The 13,653-nt window shown below is 42.3% G+C and overlaps 1 long non-coding RNA gene across 1 annotated transcript; it reads left to right on the forward strand.

Annotated features, from left to right (window-relative positions):
• The first annotated feature begins 6,282 nt into the window (after window positions 1–6,282).
• LOC111591326 (uncharacterized) lies at window positions 6,283–6,744 on the forward strand. Its single transcript, XR_002750496.1, has 2 exons — window positions 6,283–6,329; window positions 6,494–6,744. It is a non-coding gene; the product is annotated as an uncharacterized lncRNA (long non-coding RNA).
• The last annotated feature ends 6,909 nt before the right edge of the window (window positions 6,745–13,653 follow it).

Here is a 13,653-nt window from a genome sequence, read left to right on the forward strand (position 1 = left end):
GGAGACTAACCATGTGCTTGAGTTTGATGATTTAGTCTCGAAAGAGGTTTCAAAGGGAAAAAGGTGGACTTGGACCATGATAGACTTCCACTGCACTCTGATGAGAGGGTAACTTATTCCAAGTTCATCTTAAAACTCTTATTGCCTATTTGCTCTTAATTGAAGAATTTGGTGAGGCAATGAGGTTAGGGGGCCAAGATTGATCCCGTTTTGGTGCTTGATGCCAAAGGGGGAGAAAATAAAGGCCAAAGCGATATATGGATCAGCTACCACTTGAGAGATTTTGAAAATAGTAGAATAGAGCTTTTTGTTTTGTCAAAACTCTTGCATTGTCTCTTTTGTCAAAAGTTGGCCTCTTGTGGGGAGAAATGTTGATTATGGGAAAAAGGGGGAGTTTTTGGAATCTTGAATCAATTTTCTTTGGAAAACCTCTCTTTATGTCTCTATCAGTGGATTTGACTTAGAAATAAGATTTTGAGTTTGATTTGCAAAAACAAACCAAGTGGTGGCAAAGGATGATCCATATATGCCAAATTGAATCAAAATGAATTTGAGTTTTTATTTGAAGTGATATTGCACTTGTTCTAGTTGCTTTATGTTGTGTTGGCATAAATCACCAAAAAGGGGGAGATTGAAAGGGAAATGTGCCTTTGGGCCATTTCTAAGTATTTTGGTGATTGAGTGCCAACACAAGTACTTAAATGTGAATCTCTGCCCATGGATGAACAAAGTGCAAATCAAGAGCTAAGGTATGTTTCTAAGTCTTAGTACATTGGTTTTATGTACTAATATACTTGTCTAAGTATCAGAAACAGGAAGAAGAAGAAAAGAGGAGAGTTGGCTGTGTACAGCCAAGAGGCTGTTTCGGTCTGGGGCACCGGACTGTCCGGTGGGGCACCGGACTGTCCGGTGGTGCACCGGACAGTGTCCGGTGCGCCAGGTTGCCTCGAGCGAAGTGGCCGCTCTCGGGAATTCGCCGACGACGTACGGCTAAAATTCACCGGACTGTCCGGTGTGCACCGGACTATCCGGTGAGCCAACGGTCGGCCGGGCCAACGGTCGGCCGCGCGATCTGCGCGGGACACGTGGCCGAGCCAACGGTCGGAAGGGGGCACCGGACTGTCCGGTGTGCACCGGACATGTCCGGTGCGCCAACGGCTCCCAGATCTGCAACGGTCGACTGCGCTATTTAAGGAAGGAAATCGGGCACCGGACAGTGTCCGGTGTGCACCGGACTGTCCGGTGCGCCCGACGACAGAAGGCAAGGACAGCCTTCCTGGTTTGTTCTCAACGGCTCCTAGCTGCCTTGGGGCTATAAAAGGGACCCCTAGGCGCATGGAGGAGGATACCAAGAATTCCTACAACATTCCTAAGCACCAAGACATCGATTCCACGCATTTGGTTCATTGTGATAGCATCTAGAGCTCTTGTTGAGTTGCGAACTCTTTGAGTTGTGTTGCGAGCTCTTGTTGCGACTTGTGTGCGTGTTGTTGCTCTGATCTTTTGAAGTCTTGTGTGCGTTGCTCATTCCCCCTTTGCTTTGTGTTCTTTGTGAACTTCAATTGTAAGGGCGAGAGGCTCCAAGTTGTGGAGATTCCTCGCAAACGGGATTGAGAAAAAGCAAGCAAAACACCGTGGTATTCAAGTGGGTCTTTGGACCGCTTGAGAGGGGTTGAGTGCAACCCTCGTCCGTTGGGACGCCACAACGTGGAGTAGGCAAGCGTTGGTCTTGGCCGAACCACGGGATAAACCACTGTGTCATCTCTGTGATTGATCTCTTGTGGTATTGTGTTTTGTTGAGACTCCTTTCTAGCCACTTGGCATTTATTGTGCTAACACTTAACAAGTTTTTGTGGCTATAAGCTTAAGTTTTACAGGATCACCTATTCACCCCCCCCTCTAGGTGCTCTCAAAGCTCCATGTTCCAATTAACACCATAGTCTTATCATGAATATTAGAGAATAGAATAACAATAATAAAGTATGATCATGAAGCATATTTATATTAACATCCAAAACCACATAGGGCAATAGCAGAGACTACCCAAAAGTTCAGTGGTGATCAAGGCAATAAGTAAAGCAGACTAGGGTGACCTATTGGGTCCCATCAAAATTAAGCCTAAAATGCCACAGTGATTATATAGAACATTATTGGGTAAAGAAAAGTGGTCAAGGGCACAACTTGCCTTCAACGAGCTCCTGCTCAGTATTTTCCACCTGCTGAGTACTGGGATCCTCGGTTGCTTGCTCGTCTACTCGCAACAATACAAACAAACATGGTACAAGAGAATTTAACATCACACCAAACATCATAAGATAATGCTGATAATATTCTACGCATCATAACGAGATCACAGGTTCGAGAACCACTAAATTTAGAGTTACAGCTACAAAGTTATGATTTTTCGAAGGTTTAAGTGTTTACTATAAAACAAATGAGGTACAAGATTTTAACCATAGGTTTCTTAGTGATAAAGTGTTACTAGATGATAAACAATATTAATATGAGATTAATGCAACTGGAATGAGTCAAAAAGAAGTTAAAATGAATTATTTATGAATTAAACAAGTTTCTAGAATTATTTTTATACTAAAAACCCTTTTATGGTTGATTTTATTAAATCTACGATTTATTTGGACTGCGTGCACAAAAATGTGAAAGGCAGGGATTGTTTTATACGAAACCAGGGCACTATTGTATTACTTTATACTCAGTGTGGACGGCGGGTTGATTTGTAAAAACTCCAGGGTCTCTTATGTAAGTTTCTCAACCGAAGGGGTATGCATGGATCACGACCGTTGGATCACAAGCCTACGGTCATGATTAGATCTGCAGACATCTGAACTAGTATGCTACTCAGGTCCTTGGATCTAGATCTAACGGTCCGTGTTTTATGAAAACATGATCTATTCTCAGCCACCGACCAATCATCCAACAGTGGAGGTTTTAAAACAAGCGCTCTCTCTTTCCATCCGTTCATACATTGATCTACGACTCGTATTGCACCAAGGTAACACATTAGCGCCTATCTAATCTAAGTCGTCTCCTTACGATCTAGAGCCGCACAAGGCATCCACCGTTCACGACGGCAGAGGATGGGGGCGCCGCCGCCACGCACGGTGGAGACTCGTCGGAACCGCAGGTTCTTATGACCCCGAACCTTATTTCCCTCATATGACGTGTAATATCCCAAAAAATGTTGACCAAAAGTTGATTTTCGGTGTGTGGATGAGGGAAAGGGTTGTGGGCCGTTGGATGCAAAGTCAGAAGCCATCTGAGGCGTCGTTTCTTTCTCCCACAAAACCCTAAGTGGCCACCCCTTTTCCCTTTTTCCCTCTCTTGGCCGCCACCCCCCTTTTTCTCCCTTGGCTTGGACACCCCTCCCTTTCCCCCTTGGCTGGACGCCCCTCTCCTCCCATTGCAGTCGCCCTCCATTGCTTCCTCCTCTCTAGATCTTCCCCTACGCAGCAAGGATCGAGAAGAGGAGGAGCACGTTGAATTGAAGAGGAAGAGAGGATCAAGGAGATGTTCTACCCCAGCTCTTCTTGCATATTTTCTTGGGGAAACCCTAGGTAAGGATGGGATCCTTGTTCCTCCCTGTGCTTTTGGAGGTTGTGGATCATGGGGATTAAAGGATTAGATGTGGGGTTAGGTTTTGACCTCGAATTTAGTTTCTGCAGAATGACAGATTCGATAATTTCTGCTCATGGCAGCTTTTCATGGTCTTAGTGGCCTCAAAAAAATAAAAAGTCTATCTATGAGTTGTAGACAATTTGTAGATCTTTCTATGGCCGCGAAGAACACCTCAATCGAACATCAGATCAGAAAGTTATTGCAGTTTGATTATAGCAGTTTTTCGGTCTCATAATTCTATGCAAAATCTGTTCTCTTAAGTTTTAGGCAATTTTATCAACAGAATTAAACTTTAGGTTGGTAAAAGGAGTTGTAGATAATGTCATCAGCTTTCCATATTGTTAAAGAGTGCATTCATATGAATTATGAAACTCCAGTTATGTTTGTTTTATTGTGGTTGTTCCTGTTTGTCTGACAAAAATGAGCGGGTCTATTCACTGGTGGGTTTCATCTAATAAATGGCCGAATTGGCTCTTTCAACTATGGAGACTTTTGTAGAGGGATAAAAGTTCTTACTTCCAGTAGAATTTCATAATTTTTGGACCCATGTTTTGAACGGTGGTGCTATATGGGGTACCTTGGGTGTTTTGCTTGGAGTGGTCGAATTCGAGGATGAATTCTTTTTAAGAGGGGTAGAGTGTAATATCCCAAAAAAATGTTGAACAAAAGTTGATTTTCAGTGCGTGGATGAGGGAAAGGGTTGTGGGTCATTGGATGCAAAGTCAGAAGCCATCTGAGGCGTCGTTTCTTTGTCCCACAAAACCCTAGGTGGCCACCCCTTTTCCCTTTTTCCCTCTCTTGGCCGCCACCCCCCTTTTTCTCCCTTGGCTTGGCCGCCCCTCCCTTTCCCCTTGGCTGGTCGCCCCTCTCCTCCCATTGCAGCTGTCGTCCATTACTTCCTCCTCCCTAGATCTTCCCCTACGCAGTAAGGATCGAGAAGAGGAGGAGAACGTTGAATTGAAGAGGAAGAGAGGATCAAGGAGATGTTCTACCCCATCTCTTCTTGCATATTTTCTTGGGGAAACCCTAGGTAAGGATGGGATCCTTGTTCCTCCATATAATTATGTGCTTTTGGAGGTTGTGGATCATAGGGATTAAAGGATTAGAGGCTGGATTAGATGTGGGGTTAGGTTTTGACCTCGAATTTAGTTTCTGCGGAATGACTGATTCGTCAATTTCTGTTTATTGCAGTTTTCTATGGTCTTAGTGGCCTCAAAAAAAATAAAAAGTCTATCTATGAGTTGTAGAAAATTTGTAGATCTTTTTGTGGCTGCGAAGAACACCTCAATCGGACATCAGATCAGAAAGTTATTGCAGTTTGATTATAGCAGTTTTTTAGTCTCATAATTCTGTGCAGAATCTGTTCTCTTAAGTTTTATGCACTTTTATCAACAGAATTAAACTTTAGGTTGGTAAAAGGAGTTGTGGATAATTTCATAAGCTTTCCATATTGTTAGAGTGAATTCATATGAATTATGGAACTCCAGTTATGTTTGTTTTACTGTGGTTGTTCCTGTTTGCCTGACAAAAATGAGCGGGTCTATTCACTGGTGGGTTTCATCTAGTAAATGGCCGAATTGGCTCTTCCAACTATGGAGACTTTTGTAGAGGGATAAAAGTTCTTACTGCCATCAGAATTTCATAATTTTGGATTGAGTAGTTTGGGAGATATCAAATTTTGAAGTTAACTATGCTGCTATGTGAAACAGATTCAGTCAGTTATCTTGTAAGATGTTTTAGAACTTATAGATGGCAGAATTTAATTATCCATTGAATACTGAAGTTGTAGAGTACTTTCTGTAGATACTCCTAGAGTATTTTTTTTATATCACCACTGTTATAATTTTAAAGATACAAAATTAACAAATAGCGCTGCTGCTGTTTGGCATGTGGTTCAGGGTGGGAGTCTTTCCACCGGGTCTTCGTTTCAAGTGTAGGAGCGATTTGTTGATTGTTGGCAAATGTTTGTAAAATATTTGTACTAAGTTTTATGCCCTTTAGCAGGTGGCTACACTCCGGATCATGCCTAGTACAGTTTTCTTCTTCGATGAAGGCAAGTGAATGTAGCGGTGGTTGCTACCGTTTTGACTTGTTTTTTATCGCCTACACTCTAATATTCAGAATTATGGAATTCTTTCACAATTGAACTCTATGGTGATGCTTTACTTGCTTGTATTATACTGATGCTCAATCATATATTGATGATGATTATGATTCGAGTATGACCCATGAGATTATTTCACACCCCTGAAGGTAAACGAAGTATTATTTGAGGTTTGTATTGTATCTGAAGGTAAACGAAGTATTATTTGAGGTTTGTATTGTATGTGAAGGAAGTGAAGTATATTGATAAATGCAACATGCCATATACATTGCATGATTCACTTGCATCTGAAGTTTTGTCGTGACCTATGGTCCGACCGTACCGGTACAACTTAGCATCGTATGTTGCCCGAGGAGGGGTACAATGCGGCTTCATACCCTTAGAGGTATGAAGGTAGAGGACATATGCATTGCATTCATATGCATTCATTGAATTGATATTTGCAGATGATGTGGTTTTATACTCTCAGAGGTATGAAGGTAGAGGACCTACACATTGCATTCCTATGCATACATTGAAGTGATATTTGCATATATTGTTGACGCAGGGAAGTGTTATACAACCTATTGTGGTTGTTCGAGGAAATGAGAAGGTATTGGTTATATTGGGACTATTGAGTTCTATATCTACACGTATTTCTAATCTTAATTGTGATTCCTTTAAAATGTTGATTAATTCAATTGGTGGTTTAAATATCTCGTCAAAACAATTTGCTTGCTGAGATGTTTCATCTCACTCTTGCATTACTCAATGCAGGTGCTTGATGCTCATCAAGGGGAGTGGGAAGTAGCGGCACGTTGCACACACTGTTTAAAGAACCAAATAATTAGCTTTGGTTATTGACTTTTGAGGTTCATATTTTGAAATATGATGTAGGCATAAGCTGGTTCATTCGTGGTTAATCGTCTTTGATGAGAAATATATCATATTAGTATGATTCATTTTGTATTGATATATACCTCTTTTGCTTCTGCGATGCTTATAATTACAAAGGAGACGTTGCCAAATTTTGTTTTGCTTAGTGTTCGGCTGTTGGTAGTGAAGTCTAGTAGCATCTCGGGGTATTTGGGGATTCCGGGGTGTTACATGACGGCTACTTATGGTGCAGGGATGAACGCGAGATGGTATAGGGCACCCATACCAGTGGCAGCGACACAGGGGTCACGACCCACGATGATGCATGGTTCCACGACACCGGCGAGGAATTCCAGTCTTCCTGGTGCTCCTACGCGCCACCCACCACCACGCGCGCCTCCGTGGAGGATCGCCGATGCCTCGAAGCCACACTCCGTGCCCCAACGATGAACACAGACGTGTTTCCTCCATCGAATGCACACTTCCTTCCCCCTCCACACACTACGCGATGATGGACTTGCAGCGGAGGAGTTCGGCGTTGGCGAGGGTTGCAGGCGAGTGACAGCCGAGAGGGAAGTCCCCCGAGCTTATAGGCATGCTGGGGAGGAGAATCAGGGGATGCCCGGTCGTGCGATGTGTGGGTCAGTTACGATGGTTGAAGGGTATAGAGTTGAACCCTTTGGTCCACAAGGCAGTGAGGAAGAGCACAGGGCGACATGTGGGGGATGACCGGCCACGCAGGTCCCACATGTCAGCGTCTCATCCATGCTGGGCCGCCCGTAGGGTGAAGTTGTGTTGGGCCAGAGTGGAGCTTTGGGCCCAGGTCGGCGTGGATGCCCCTGTTTTCTTTTTATTTTATTATTCCTAATTCTTTTCTAATCCCACTTTAATGTATTTCAAACCCTACTATTCAAATTCAAATTCTTTGGTGAGTTTCACATAGAGATTAAATGTTCAAACAGAAATATCAGCATGAGGAATCATTTTCATTATACTTCACATTTTTCTTTATAGTTTATATTGTTTTCCTGTTTTCTCCTCTTTTCTTTTCTATTTCATTTTCTAATTCAAAATTTTCAAACTTACTTGTCTCGTGAATTTGAATACAAAATGCAAAAATACAAGAACGCCAACATGATATGCATATCTTTGTATTTATTTATTTATTATTTGACTAATTCAATTCCATTACTTGAATATGAAAAAGGGAAAAATTAAGTAACCACATGAATCTTTTTATAATCTCCCAATACTCATGTATTTTTATAACTCCAAATATTTTGGTATTACAAATCCTACCCCCTTAAAAATAATCTTGACCTCGAGATTACTACGAGCTAGGAAAAAGGTGGGGAAATTCTACTTGCAATTCCTCTTCTCTTTCCCAAGTAGACTCATCTTCTCCATGATGACTTCATTGCACTTTGCACATTTTTATCACTTTGTTCCTCGTAACCCAAGTCAAGGTGTCAATGATCTTGATAGGATGCTCTGTGTAAGTTAGATCACCTTGCACACTAAGTTCTTCCATAGGCAACTGCTCCTCTGAGACATGGAGACACTTCTTAACCTGAGATACATGGAACACATCGTGTACATCAGATAGATGATCTGGTAGCTCAAGCTGGTAGGCCATCTCCCCAACTCGCTTAAGGATTTTGAAGGGTCCAATAAAGCGAGGGGATAGCTTGCCTTTAACTTTGAATCTTCTCATACCACGAATTTGTGACACCTTTAGGTATACGTGATCATCGTCTTCGAATTCCAGTGGTCTTCTTTGGTTATCAGCATAGCTCTTCTGCCGAGTCTGTGCTATCCTCAAGTTCTCCCTGATCATCCGAACTTGTTCTTCTGCCTCTTGAATAATTTCAGGCCCAAAGAATTGTCTCTCACCAGCCTGATCCAAATACAGAGGGGTTCTGCACTTTTTGCCATATAAAGCTTCAAATGGAGACATCTTCAGACTAGCCCGATAACTATTATTGTAAGAAAACTTTGCATATGGTAGACTCATGTCCCAGCTGCCACCATGCTTAAGAGCACAAGCTTTCAACATATCTTCAAGCACTTGGTTGGTTCTCTCAGTCTGGCCATCAGTTTGGGGATGATAAGCCAAGCTAAAATTCAGTTTTGTATCCATGTTCTCATGGAGACTCTTCCAAAAAATCTTGAGGTAAACTGAGACCCTCGATCGGTAACAATCTTCTTAGGTACCCCATGTAGGCACACAATCCGAGACATATGTAACTCTGCCAATTGAGAATCAGTATAGGTAGTTTTGACCGGGATAAAGTGAGCCACTTTGGTTAATCTATCCACGATCACCCATATGGAATCATAACCTTTCTGGGTGTGAGGTAACCCGATAATGAAATACATACCGATTTCTTCCCACTTCCATTTGGGCACCTTTAACGGGTGTAGCAGTCCAGCTGGCCTCTGATGTTCAGCCTTTACTTTTTTCATACATCCCATACGGCCACATGTGCCGCTACATCTCTTTTCAGACCAAACCACCAGTACTTCTGCTTTAGATCCTGATATATCTTGGTGCTACCAGGATGAATAGAATAGTCTGAATCATGGGCTTCCTTCAGTATGGTTTCACAGAGGCTGTCAATCTCAGGAACACATATCATGTTCTTAAACCATATTGTGCCTTGTTTATCCTTCGTGAACTCCGGACCTCTATCTTCTGCCATCAGATCTTTGATCTCTTGAATTTTAGCATCTTCGATATGACCCTTGTGTATCTCTTGCTCCAAGTAGGTTCCACTTCTATAGTAATTCCTTCAGTATGTGCAACTGTTCCCAAGTTGAGCCTTTCAAAGTCTTCTGCTAACTCATCAGGTAATAGGGTGACTATAGCTGCATGGATATGTTCCTTCCGACTCAAGGCATCCGCGACCAGATTTGCCTTGACCAGATAATAATGGATCTCCAAGTCATAATCTTTGACAAGCTCCAACCAATGATGTTGTTTAAGGTTGAGATCTTTCATAGTGAAGATATACTTTAAACTCTTATGATCAGTATAGACTTGGCACTTAGTCCCCATTATATAATGCCTCCATATCTTAAGAGCATGTACTACAACTGCCAGTTCTAAGTCATGAGTGGGGTAGTTCAACTCATGTTTTCGCAACTGGTGGGATGCATAGGCAATTACATGTCCTTCTTGCATAATAACACATCCCAAGACTTGGCGGCATGCATCACAATATATGTCGAATCCCTTCTACAGATCTGGCATAATCAACACTGGGGGTGACATCAATCTAAACTTCAGTTGATTGAAACCTTCTTGGTATTCATGTGTCCACTTAAACTCTCTCCCCTTCTCCAATAGTGAGGTCATAGGCTTCGCTATCTTGGAGAATCCCTCAATCAAACGCCGGTAGTAACTCGCGAGTCCTAGAAAACTCCGGATTTCAGTGACCGAACTCGATATCTTCCATCCTACTATCTCCCTCACTTTAGTCGGGTCCACTGATATTCCTCCATTAGAGATGATATGTCCAAGAAATGGTACTTCATCAAGCTAGAACTCACACTTGCTAAACTTGGCATAGAGTTGATTATCCCTTACCTTTTGCAATACCAACTGCAGATGTTCCTCATGATCACTATCATTCTTGAAATAAATCGGAATGTCGTCGATGAATACCACGACGAACTTATCAAGATACTCCATGAACACCTTGTTCATCAGATTCATGAAGTAGGCTGGTGCATTAGTCAAGCCAAATGACATGACAGTGAACTCATATAAACCATATCGGGTAGAGAAAGTCGTCTTGGGAATATCAGATGGCCTAATCTTCATTTGATGATAACCCAATCTAAGATCAATCTTAGATAATACCCTGACACCTCTCATCTGATCAAACAAATATTCAATACGAGGTAAGGGGTACTTGTTTTTAATTATGACATCATTAAGTGATATGTAATCAACACATCCTCTGGGAACCATCCTTCTTCTGAACAAACAGAACCGGTGCTCCCCAAGGTGAGGAACTCAGACGAATATACCCCGATTCCGACAACTCGGTTAGTTGTTTCTTAAGTTCTTTTAATTCTTCCACTGACATTCTGTATGGCCTTTTTGAAATAGGAGCGGTCCCAGGTAAGAGATCAATAACAAACTCAACTTCCCTATCTGGTGGCATTCTGGGTAACTCCTCTGGAAAAACATCTAGAAACTTTCTAACAATTTTGATGTGATCACCCACAAATTTACCATTGATCATGTATATATCAGGTCTATTAGATGTGGGTGGTGCAACTATGACTTCAAATCTATCCTCATCAGGACTAGAAAGCTCTATTGTTCCTCTAGCACAATGTATTACTGCATTCCACAGTGTTAACTAGTTCATGTCAAGGATTAAGTCTATTGTACTCTCTTCTAGCACTATAGGCATAGCCCAAAACTTTCTTCCTAGTATTGTTACTTCTATTCTATGACTCATATATGTTGCCTCATAAGCCCGTTTAGGTGTAATGACTATCATAGGTCTACACATAGCAAGGTAAGGTAAACTATTTGCATGAACATAACGAGCAGATACGAATGAATGTGAAGCTCTAGAATAAAAAAGTATAGCAGCTAGCATGGAATTAATGAAGAACGTTCCAACGACGATGTTAGAACCATCCTCGGTAGCTTTAGCATCGATTTGATTAACCCTGGCGATGCTAAAACCACGGTTGCTGGCTAGAGTTTGTGTCTGTTTGCCCTAAGAATTACCACGAGCCGGTGTGTTGGGGTTCCTTTTAGGACAGACATTAGCGTAATGCCCAACCTCACCACACTTGAAGCATGTGGTGCCTGTAGCTGTGTTCTGGCCAGTAGGTCTCGCTGGGGTGCCAATGGTGGTAGCTTAACGATGATGCGGAGTCTGCGGTGTAGCCTGTGGTGTATGTTGAGCAGATCGCTGGTGAGACTGTTGCCCTCCTCCAGGACGAGCTGGTGTACCCTAGGGTGGAGCATAGCGAGGGTGGATGATGCTGCTCCCCTGGCCCTAGGTGATGGCCTTCCTCTTCATCTTGCCTAGTTTAACACACTTGTGTTCAAGAGCTAGGGCCTTGTCCAGAAGCCTCTGGAAAGATGGGAAGGTGTGGGATATTGGCTAGTACTGGAGTGGCACAATGAGTCCCTCCATGAACTACTCATGTTCCCTCTCGCCGTCAGCAACCTCCTCTGGAGCAGACCTTGACAGCTGAATGAATTTATCTCGGTATTCACTAACTGTCATGTTGCCCTTCTTGAGTAATAAGAACTTAATTTTCATTAGGCCAGCAGGAATATGATAGTTCCGGAAATGTGTAGAGAATTCTGCCCAAGTAATAATATCAGCAGGAGTATGAGCAGCACAGTAGGAGTCCCACCAGTCGGCAGCGGGGTCAGTGAGGCGACCCAATGCGTAGAGAACCTTCTCCCGATCAGGACATTGAGCAATGTTGACCATTTTATCCATTGTCTTCAGCCAATCATCTGCCTGAAGAGGATCTGGAGAGCTAGAGAATGTGGGTGGCTTGTGACTCATGAATTCCTGGTGCTTGTCCCAGGGTGGAGCTGCTGGTGGTGGTGGAGGTGGTAGTTGCTGCCGTTCTTGCCGGATTTCCTGGCGCTCCTGGCGCATCTCCTAACGTTCCTGACGGATCTGCGCTTGCTTTTCCATCATGGTATTCACCATCTGTTGCATCAGCTGCATCTAAGTGGTAGCTACAGGATCTATTCCAGCCGGTGAGGGTTCGGTGGAGGATTCATCTCTGGTTGTGGTTGGTTAACAATCCTCCTGCGACGGATGCGAGCAGGTAGATCGATACCGCCTCCGTTCCTGGTATTGACCATCTGGGTTAGAAACACATGGTAAGATATTGTAGATACGATGAGTAATTACGAGACACCCGACTTTTAGGTCATGATCTTTTGGGTCATAATAGCTTCATAAATTAGAGTGTCATCTACTTAATACATTACCCTATGATGGTACATGCTAGAATGCCCTACTATACTATTTCAGTCAATCAAAGAAGCAAATCAAGCATTAATCATCAGCACAAACATTGTAGATAGAGAAAATAAAATATTTTTTGTCTCAGGTCTCTTATCTCTTACAGGAGTCTTAGATGTAGGATTCCAAGGTGTGAAATCCTTTCTGTTTTTCTAGAGTAGCAAAGATAAGAATAGTCATAGTAGAACAGCCAAATGTGAGAGAGAATCAAGGAAAGTATAGAAAGAATCAGAGTAAGGTAAGTAGGTAAGTGTAACACCCTAAATCCATCAATTAAAAGTAATCTAATTTAGTTTATTAATTTCTAGTAGAAAGGAAAATATTATGTTCAAATAAAGAAATGGTGATATAAACGAATGGAACAATTTCTTTAATAGATAAAATTTTAACAAGTGTTTGATACATTTATTTTTGGAGCATGATTTTTTATTTGTTCATAAAGTGCAAAGGTCTTATTTTAATTAATTTATTCTTTCTGTGTGCAGCCCAAATTATTTAATAATAGAAATTTACCTAAAATTTGTTTATTTGACATTTTATTTCTAGAAATACTATTTTTGAAATTATTATAGTTTTTGAAAAATTTAAAAACATATATTTCTTTTTAAGTAACTTATGTTAGAAAAGGGAAAATAAAAAAAAGTTAATTTCGAAATTTGAAAAAAAAACAAAAAAAGAAGCGTTGCTCGGCCTCTCTCTCAAGCTGATTCCCAAGCCTGCACTGCACATGCTCATCCCTCTCCCACTCCACAAAGGACCCCACGTGTCACTCTCCCTCTCCTTTTCTCCCTATGGTACGTGGGACCCATCCGTCAGCACTTTCTCCTTCACTCCTATTTCCTGTTCGTTCGACAGTTTGCTGCCACCGATAGAGCATTAACATGCCGCCTCTCCATCTTCTGTCTGCTTGCCTCCTAGGTAGTGGTCGCCGCCCCATCGAAAACCGCTGCACGTCCGAGCCATCGCTTCCCATTTCACTCCCCCACTCCCATCAACCATGGCCGCACACTTCCTTCCCCCTCCACACACTATGCGACG

This window comes from Zea mays, chromosome 4, assembly GCF_902167145.1.
Source record: "Zea mays cultivar B73 chromosome 4, Zm-B73-REFERENCE-NAM-5.0, whole genome shotgun sequence".
NCBI lineage: Eukaryota > Viridiplantae > Streptophyta > Magnoliopsida > Poales > Poaceae > Zea > Zea mays.